Source organism: Rattus norvegicus, chromosome 4, assembly GCF_021556685.1.
Source record: "Rattus norvegicus strain SHRSP/BbbUtx chromosome 4, alternate assembly SHRSP_T2T, whole genome shotgun sequence".
NCBI lineage: Eukaryota > Metazoa > Chordata > Mammalia > Rodentia > Muridae > Rattus > Rattus norvegicus.
Genome location: NC_141537.1, coordinates 97778982 through 97789672, shown reverse-complemented (window position 1 = coordinate 97789672; position 10691 = coordinate 97778982). Strand labels below are relative to the sequence as shown.

The following is a 10691-nucleotide window of genomic DNA, read 5'->3' as shown; positions in this document are numbered from 1 at the left end:
ATGCCCACATATACGTGGAAATTGAACAATGCTCTACTCAACGATAACCTGGTCAAGGAAGAAATAAAGAAAGAAATTAAAGACTTCTTAGAATTTAATGAAGATGAAGGGACAACATACCCAAACTTATGGGACACAATGAAAGCTGTGCTAAGAGGAAAACTCATAGCTCTGAGTGCCTGCAGAAAGAAACAGGAGACAGCATATATCAGCAGCTTGACAGCACACTTAAAAGCTCTAGAACAAAAAGAAGCAAATATACCCAGGAGGAGTAGAAGGCAGGAAATAATCAAACTCAGAGCTGAAATCAACCAAGTAGAAACAAAAAGGACTATACAAAGAAACAACAGAACCAAAAGTTGGTTCTTTGAGAAAATCAACAAGATAGATAAACCCTTAGCCAGACTAACGAGAGGACACAGAGAGTGTGTCCAAATTTGTCCCGCGCTATCGTCTCGCCAGCAAGAATGCATGCGGACACCAGGATCCTTTTGCAGCAAAACATTTACTGTACAGCTCTCTTGAACAGGGACAGGGGCACCTCGAGTGCTCACCTTATATAGACAGCAGGCTGAGGCTATGCTAATTGTCCTTCAGGGATTGGCGGACCATGAGTTATCTTATTAGCATGGTGCTGCTCCCTCATTAGCATATTACCTGCCAACTGATGCCAGGTGCAAAGCCTGTGCATGCGCAGTACCGTTGTTCACCACAGGAGGGGGCCCTACACAAATTAACAAAATCAGAAATGAAAAGGAAGACATAACTACAGAACGAGAGGAAATTCAAAAAATCATCAGATCCTATTACAAAAGCCTATATTCAACAAAACTTGAAAATCTAGAGGAAATGGAAAATTTCCTAGACAAAAACCAGGTACCGAAGTTAAATCTGGAACAGATAAAGCAGTTAAACAACCCCATAACTCCTAAAGAAATAGAAGCAGTCATTAAAGGTCTCCCAACCAAAAAGAGCCCAGGTCCAGATGGGTTCAGTGCAGAATTCTATCAGACCTTCATAGAAGACCTCATACCAATACTATCCAAACTATTCCACAAAATTGAAACAGATGGAGCACTACCGAATTCCTTCTATGAAGCCACAATTACTCTTATATCTAAACCACAAAAAGACCGAACAAAGAAAGAGAACTTCAGACCAATTTCCCTTATGAATATCGACGCAAAAATACTCAATAAAATTCTGACAAACCGAATCCAAGAGCACATCAAAACAATCATCCACCATGATCAAGTAGGCTTCATCCCCAGCATGCAAGGATGGTTTAATATACGGAAAACCATCAACGTGATCCATTATATAAACAAACTGAAAGAAAAAAACCACATGGTCATTTCATTAGATGCTGAGAAAGCATTTGACAAAATTCAACACCCCTTCATGATAAAAGTCCTGGAAAGAATAGGAATTCAAGGCCCATACCTACACATAGTAAAAGCCATATACAGCAAACCAGTAGCTAACATTAAACTAAATGGAGAGAAACTTGAAGCAATCCCACTAAAATCAGGGACTAGACAAGGCTGCCCACTCTCTCCCTACTTATTCAATATAGTTCTTGAAGTTCTAGCCAGAGCAATCAGACGACAAAAGGAGATCAAGGGATACAGATTGGAAAAGAAGAAGTCAAAATATCACTATTTGCAGATGATATGATAGTATATTTAAGTGATCCCAAACGTTCCACCAGAGAACTACTAAAGCTGATAAACAACTTCAGCAAAGTGGCTGGGTATAAAATTAACTCAAATAAATCAGTAGCCTTCCTCTACACAAAAGATAAACAAGCCAAGAAAGAAATTAGGAAAACGACACCCTTCATAATAGTCCCAAATAATATAAAATACCTCGGTGTGACTTTAACCAAGCAAGTAAAAGATTTGTACAATAAGAACTTCAAGACTCTGAAGAAAGAAATTGAAGAAGACCTCAGTAGATGGAAAGATCTCCCATGCTCATGGATTGGCAGGATTAATATAGTAAAAATGGCCATTTTACAAAAAGCGATCTACAAATTCAATGCAATTCCAATCAAAATACCAATAAAGTTCTTCAAAGAGTTAGACAGAACAATTTGCAAATTCATTTGAAATAACAAAAAAACCAGGATAGATAAAACTATCCTCAACAATAAAAGGACTTCTGGGGGGAATCACTTTCCCTGAACTCAAGCAGTATTACAGAGCAAGAGTGATAAAAACTGCAAGGTATTTTTACACAGACAGACAGATAGACCAGTGGAACAGAATTGAAGACCTAGAAGTGAACCCACACACCTATGGGCACTTGATTTTTGACAAAGGAGCCAAAACCATCAAACAGAAGAAAGATAGCATTTTCAGCAAATGGTGCTGGTTCAACAGGGGGTCAACATGTAGAAGAATCCAGATCAATCCATGCGTATCACCCTGTACAAAGCTTAAGTCCAAGTGGATCAAGGACCTCCACATCAAACCAGATACACTCAAACTAATAGAAGAAAAAGTGGGGAAGCATCTTGAACACATGGGCACTGGAGAAAATTTCCTGAACAAAACACCAAAGGCTTGTGCTGTACGATCAAGAATCGACAAATGGGATCCCATAAAACTGCAAAGCTTCTGTAAGGTAAAAGATACTGTTGTTAGCACAAAATGGAAACCAACAGGTTGGGAAAAGATATTTACCAATCCTACAACAGATAGAGGGCTTATATTTAAAATATACAAAGAACTGAAGAAGTTAGACCCCAGGGAGACAAATAACCCTATTAAAAATGGGGTTCAGAGCTAAACAAAGAATTCACAGCTGAGGAATGCCAAATGGCTGAGAAACACCTAAAGAAATGTTCAACATCTTTAGTCATAAGGGAAATACAAATCAAAACAACCCTGAGATTTCACCTCACACCAGTGAGAATGGCCAAGATCAATAACTGCGGTGACAGCAAATGGTGGTGAGATGTGGAGAAAGAGGAACACTCCTCCATTGTTGGTGGGATTGCAGACTGGTACAACCATTCTTGAAATCAGTCTGGAGATTCTTCAGAAAATTGGACATTGAACTACCTGAGGACCCAGTTATACCTCTCTTGAGTTGCTCCAACATATAACAAAGACACATGCTCCACTATGTTCATAGCAGCTTTATTTATAATAGCCAGAAGCTGGAAAGAACCCAGATGCCCTTCAACAGAGGAATGGATACAGAAAATGTGGTACATCTACACAATGGAATATTACTCAACTATCAAAAACTATGACTTTATGAAATGCATAGGCAAATGGATGGAACTGGAAAATATCATCCTGAGTGAGGTAACCCAATCACAGAAAAACGCACATGGTATGCACTCATTGATAAGTGGCTATTAGCCCAAATGCTTGAATTACCCTAGATGCACAAAACACAAGAAACTCAAGAAGGATGACCAAAATGGGAATGCTTCAATCCTTTAAAAGGGGAACAAGAATACCCTTGGGAGGGAATAGTGAGGCAAAGTTTAGAACAGAGGCAGAAGGAACACCATTCAGAGCCTGCCCCACATAAACATACAGCCACCCAATTAGATAAGATGGATGAAGCAAAGAAGTGCAGGCCGACAATAACCAGATCTAGATCTCTCCTGAGAGACACAGCCAGAATACAGCAAATACATAAGTGAATGCCAGCAGCAAACCACTGAACTGAGAACGGGACCCCCGTTGAAGGAATCAGAGAAAGGACTGAAAGAGCTTGAAGGGGCTCGAGACCCCATATGTACAACAATGTCAAGCAACCAGAGCTTCCAGGGACTAAGCCACTACCCAAAGACTATACATGGACTGACCCTGGACTCTGACCTCATAGGTAGCAATGAATATCCTAGTAAGAGCACCAGTGGAAGGGGAAGCCCTGGGTCCTGCCAAGACTGAATCCCCAGTGGCCGTGATTGTTGGGGGCAGAGTGGTAATGGGGGGAGGATGGGAAGGGGAACACCAATAGAGAAGGGGAGCGGGAGGGATTAGGGGGATGTTGGCCCGGAAACCGGGAATGGGAATAACAATCGAAATGTAAATAAAAAATACCCAAGTTAGTAAAGATGAAAAAAATAAAAAAAAAAAAACTCAAGAAATTGGGTAGCTTCTGCAAGTCAAGCCCTGAGGCTTCAGCTGAAGAATATGTTTTCAAATCTATATAGCAGTTTTTTTAGAAATGTGTACACTTGATATTAGAATGGCTACTCCATCTTGTTTCTTGGGTGCATTTGTTTGGAATATCTTTTTTCAGCAATTCACTCTGCAGTAATGTTCATCGTTTTTGCTGAGATGTGTTTCTGGTATGCAACAGAATGATCCTGTTTACACATCCACTCTGTTAGCCTGTATTTTTCTATTGGCAACTGAGACCCCATTAATTAATGGCCCCTGATTGTGTGTGTGTGTGTGTGTGTGATAATGGGGGGAGGATGGGGAGAGGAACACCCATATAGAAGGGGAGGGGGAGGGGTTAGGGGGATGTTGGCCAGCAAACCGGGAAGGGGAATAACAATCGAAATGTAAATAGAAATACTCGAGTTAATAAAATGGAAGAAAAAAATGTCCTTTGTGGCATATTACATCAAATCTAATTTCATACCATTTTAGCTCTGTTACGTTAGTGGGTATGATGAGCTGTGTTGTGAAACATGTTATAAGTCAATTTCCATCTGTGTATTTAAGTGTGTAAATGAATGTTTACATAAATACCAGTATTTTAATAATTTAGGGTTATTTTTATGACAAACAAATGAAGATCTATTGTAACCAGATCTACATAAAAAAGAATATATAGTAATATACAAGGTTCCCCTCCTATCTTCTACGTTAAATGATTGCCATCTTTGCACCTGGCTGTGCTGACATAAAATGGTAACAGTAGAACATATTAAATGTTAACACTGCTCCACAAAAAGAGGTGATGATCTGGTCATCCCAACCAATTAGAAAAAAATGAAGGAATTAAAAAATGTCCTCATGCACACCAAGTAAGGACTTCCTAGTGTTACTGCTTCTTTGTCACTCACATCACATTGGAAACTCCTTATCTGTGAGAACAATGAATTCATTAGTACCCCACAGAGAACTTAAGTAAATTTTTACTTTCTCATAGGTATCATATGAGGAGGGGATAGACATTGCTTAATCTCCCCTCCTTCAAGGGAAAAAAATCTTACAAGAGATAATAAATTCACTTCTTAATGTTAAAAAATTTAGAAGGATGTAAATAGGGAAATTGCATTAATAAAGAAGGATTTCTATGAAAACTGGGATAAATAGATGCTTCCAGAATGAAAGTAAAATATATTAGAAAGATTTTCCAAGTTATGAAGATCTGAATACATTCTTTAAGGAATGTAAAGGATGAGAGATAATGTGTATGGGATTAATCTTTCTAAAGTCTAAAATCAGCAATTACAAAACCTGGCTAAAATGTATGTCAATCAATATTATTTAGAAGTATCTGATTATTTAACCATTAAATAGTAGTTGAAAAAACCAGACTACTGTGAGTGATCTTCTGCATGTTTAATAACCACATTTGAAGCTATCTAGTGTGGTCAGAGGACTAAAAGACAGAGTATTTTCTCTTGCTCTTTAAGGTCTATGAGGTCTGCAAGGAATGTGGTTCATCTCTAGAAATGTTCTGCAATTGTGGGAAGTCACCTGTTCTCTTGTTGAGGGAGGCTTCTTCAGTGCTTGAAGGGAAAGTCACAGCCAGGCCAGGCAAGGCCTTTGATTTGTCTCAAAGAGATGAGCTAATGACAGGCTCCAGGAGTCAGAGATTCCTCACAAGACCAAGTGACCCCTGAAAACTAGATACTTAACTGATTTTAGCTGTACAAAAACAAGCAATAATTTTGACCACCTGCTTAGCCTTAAACACCCACCAAGAAAGTATGACCAACACTAACATGATTAGTATTATACCTTAACAATTAAAGGGACAAAATGTTGTTTGTACAGCTATTTCTCACTAATTTTAATTTAAATTTAAAGGAAATGCCTCCTCCTATGTATGAGCTGTTGGTTCCCTCCCACACAAGTTCTTCACCTTGATCACTTTTCCTCCTTATTTACCCCACACTTATATTTTTGCAATGTCTTTTGGATATTTTACTTATTGCACAGATCTTCATTCAAATGAACACATTTCCCTCTATACCTGAACAGGAATGTTCATGTAAGATCCCCAAGTTGTTCTCATCCTACAGGAGCTCCATTCATTCCTGACGAGTCTGCTAGAAAATCTTTTGGACAGTGTAGAGGAGTTATAGGTGCAAGAAGCCTTCATAACTTTCACCCCAGACCAAATGCATTTCTTTTCATCAGTCCTATCTTTTTTCCTATTCCCTTCCGTCCATGCTCCCCATCTCTGTGTTGCTACTGCTAGCTTACTTGAGTACAGCACCTATGACTGTAACTACTCACTATCTTACTGAATGACTGCACCTGAAATAAAAAAAAAATCCCCTAGAATTCTTTTTTTTTAATTTACTTAATCTTTTTTTGCAATTCAGTGTTTACACCCATCCCAGTCTGCCCTCTGACTGCTGCACATACCATACCTCCTCCCCCAACCCTGTCTCCACATAGATGTTGTCATCCCTCCCCTCACCCCACCACACCTCCCCACTACCTGGGGCCTTCAGTTTCTTGAGGGTTAGGTGCAACTTCTCTCACTGAGCCCAGACCTGGCAGCCCTCTGTTGTATATGTGTTGGGAGCCTCATATCAGCTGGTGTATGCTGCCTGGTTGGTTGCCCAGTATTGGAGAGATCTCGGGAGTGGGGGTGAGGGGTTATTCAGGTTAGTTGAGGCTGCTGGTCCTCCTACAGTGTTGTCCTCCTCCTCGGCTTCTTCCAGCTTTTCCCTAATTCAACCACGGGAGTCAGCAACTTCTGTCAATGGATTGGGTGCAAATATCTGCATCTGACTGTTTCAGCTGCTTGGGTCTTTCAGAGGGCAGTCATGATAGGCTCCTTTGGTGAGCACACCATAGTCTCAGTAATAGGTCAGACCTTGAGACCTCCCCTTGAGCTGGATCTCACTTTGGGCCTGTCCCTGGAAGTTCTTTTTCTCAGGCTCTTCTCCATTTCCATCCCTGCATTTCTTTCAGACAGGAACAAATATAAGTCAGAGTTTTTGACTGTAGGATGACAACCCCATCCCTCACTTGATATCCTGTCTTTCTACTGGGTGTGGGCTCTATGAGTTCCCTCTCCTCACTGTAGGGCACTTCATCTAAGGTCCCTCCCTTTGGGTCATGAGAGTCTCCCACCTCCCAGGTCTCTGATGCATTCTGGAGGATCCCTCCACCTCCTACCTCCTAAGGTTACCTTTTTACATTATTTCTGCTGGCCCTCAGGGTTTCAGTCCTGTCCCACCACCCACCCAATACCTTTTCTTGTTCCCCTCTTCCCCTCCCCACCCCCTTTCCCAAGCAGTTCCCTACCTCCATTCCCCCCTGCTGTGATTGTTTTCTTCTCCCTCCCTGGTGGGATTGAGGCATCCTCACTAGAGCTCTTCAGCTTCTTAATCTTTTGGAGTTCTGTGGATTGTATCCTGGGTATTCTGTACTTTTTTGACTAATATCCACTTATTTTAGTGAGTTCATACCATGCATGTCCTTCGATAAATGGTGCTTTTCTAATTGGCTGTCTGTAAGTAGAAAAATAAAAATAGATCCATGTTTGTCACCTTGCACTAAGCTCAAGTCCAAGTGGATCAAGGACCTCAACATAAAATCAGATACACATAATCTAATAGGGAAAAAAAAGTTTGAAAGAACCTTCAACTCATTAGCACAGGGGAAATTTTACTAAACAGAACTCCAATGGCTGAGGCTCTAAGATCAAGAATTAATAAATGGGACCTCATGAAATTGGAAAGCTTCTGTAAGGCAAAAGACATAGTCAGTAAGACAATTTGGCATGCTACAGATTGGGAAAAAACTTAAGTAACCCCACATCTGATAGAGGACTAATATTCAAAACACATAAAGAACTCAAGAAGTTTACTACCAAAAAACCAAACAACCCAATCAAGAAATGGAGAATAGAACTAAACAGAGAATTCACAGCAGAGGAATGTCAAATGGCTGAAAAGGACTTTTTAAAGTCATCAGGGAAATGCAGATCAAAACGACCCTGAGAATCCACCTTACACCAATCAGAATGGTAAAGAACAAGGTGACAGCACATGTTGGTGAGAATGTAGAGAAAGAGGAACACTCCTCCACTGCTGGTAGGATTGCAAACTGATACCATCACTCTGGGGATTCTTCAGAAAATTGGGAATAGATCTACCTGAAGATTCAGCTATACCACTCTTGGGCATATACCTAAAAGATGCCCTACCATGCCACAGGGGCACATGTTCCACTATGTTCATAGTGGCTTTATTTGTGATAGCCAGAAGCTGGAAACAACCCAGATGTCCCACAACAAAAGAATGGATACAGAAAATGTGGTTCATTTACACAATCAAATACTACTCACCTATTAAGAAGGAGGACATCCTGAGTTTTGCAGGCAAATGGATGGAAATAGAATTTTATTACCTCGGTGTACTATAATCCTTGGCTTCATACACTGCCACCCTTACTTTACCCCTGTTAGGGTGTCCTTCCTCTTCTAACTTTCAAAGTAAAATATTCTTTTCTCTAAACACAACCCTTTTACTTTTCCCCTTTTACACCTGACCATAATACTTCTGTGGATTCTACTCATCCCTCTCCCATTAATCTGCATAGGAGAGATGGATAATCATTTTAAACAGAAAGTACTTAAAATTGACTAGTTTCATTTACTCATCCAACTGCTGAGTCTATCTGTTCATTAAGATCCATTGCTCCCTAGAACCAAGGCTGCCAATACCTCTCAGTCACTACAGAGCCACACTGCTCTCGTTCTACATCTTTACTTAATGACTGACTCCTTTCTGGGCCTATGGACATACCTGACTCAACATTCTCCAGCCTCTACCATCCCTAATACTTCCTTAATCCCAAATGATGAGATACTGTTCTTCACCAATTTATTAACTATTATAGCATCCCTCCCGTTCTGACCCAACTCACCCCTGCAAAATAATTGCAGCCCATTGAGACAAACAAAATCCTTCCTGACCCTATATGGGAGCAGTATATTTATATTTATATATATATATATATATATGTATATATATATATATATATATATATAATCTGTGAGAATCCACCTCTTCTCTATGACTCCTCTCTGTGTCTTCCTCTTTCACTTCTCCCCCTCCTCAGGAATTTTTTTCCTGTAACTAATCATGTATTTTCAACCATTTAACAATCATTTTTCTAAAGCTTCTTAGGAGCACATGTTGGTAAACACACGATCCACCAACAGATCACAAAGTTAAAACTCTTCTGAATTAAGATGCTCATATCCTGGTATTAGATAATATAAAAAAGAATAGTAACCAAAGCTATATGGCCCTAAACCAGATTCACCACAAATCAAATTGTTTGATTTGAACTCAAAGGAGGAAGTGAGTGTGCCAATGAACAGGAACTTGTACCTCTTCAGTGCAGCGGGACAACTGGCTTCCCTGGAAAATTATGCGGAGGCTGTTATTCCTAAGGGAAGGGTTTCAGGAAAATAATAGGGGGCTGAAGAAGCTCCAGAAACAGAAACAGGAAATGAGAGTACATGTGCATGAAGGGAATAAACACAAATGGTGGCCAAGTTCACACACTGAACTGCTTCAGTAGCCACTGAAGCAGTCAACAAAAGCATCTGCAGGTTTCTGTAAGAGGACACAGCACTGTGAGAGGCACGTTATCACTTTGCTGGCAGTAATAAATTCCTTCATCTCCTAAGAGCACATTATTAATTGTAAAAACAAAATCTGTGCCATAGCCACTGCTGGAGAACCGGGAAGGGACTCCGGGACGGAGAGTATTGCCTTCTGAAATAAGGAGCTTAGGAGCTTCCCCTGACTTCTGCTGGTACCAATTCATATCATCATCAATATCTGTGCTGGTTTTGCAACTGATACTGACTTTTTCTCCTACAGCCATGGACAAGGATGCTGGAGACTGGGTCACAGTAGTTTCTGCCCTAGAATCTGTTTATGGAAGAAAAGTAAGAAAGACAAGTCAAAGGTGCCATAATTAGGTAAAATGAAGACTCAACTTCATTGGAAACTATAGAATATTGTGGAAACTGGGAACACTTAACGAATGTCATGAGAAGAGAAACCATTTCCCTTACCAGAGATACAAAGAAGAAGGCTGAGGAAGTGAGCTAGGGAGAGCATGGTCACTGCCTTGAGTGATAGCCAGCTTCCCATGCAGCATGACAGCATCCATTATAAGTCATCAGAGAGGCTGAGGTGGTAATGGGGACATGCAAATTACACTGACTATGATAGTGGGTGGGGAGGCAGGGTGGAATGGACACTGTGAGGCTTCACACTGAGTCTCTTCACAGCTGAGTTGATATGCACATGACTAGGTTTCAACTGTTGCCACAGGGATGTTATTGATATCATTCCTCTTTTACCACACAACTTCCTATAGTTTGTGATAGAAGGTGGTTAAGAGAGTTCCTCATTAACATGACCTCTGTCTGCATCCTAAATATCCCAATTATCAGTTCCACTTTCAGCTTGTGTTTCCAAATTTCCATAGTCTAGTGGA

General features: G+C 40.3%; 1 long non-coding RNA gene across 1 annotated transcript; it reads right to left on the bottom strand.

Moving 5' to 3' along the window:
• Positions 1 to 10045: 10045 nt before the first annotated feature.
• LOC120102522 (uncharacterized) lies at positions 10046 to 10347 on the bottom strand. The gene is made up of 2 exons (XR_015687230.1): positions 10264 to 10347; positions 10046 to 10117 (listed from the first exon to the last, which is right to left on the bottom strand). It is a non-coding gene; the product is annotated as an uncharacterized LOC120102522 (long non-coding RNA).
• Between the last annotated feature and the right edge of the window lie 344 nt (positions 10348 to 10691).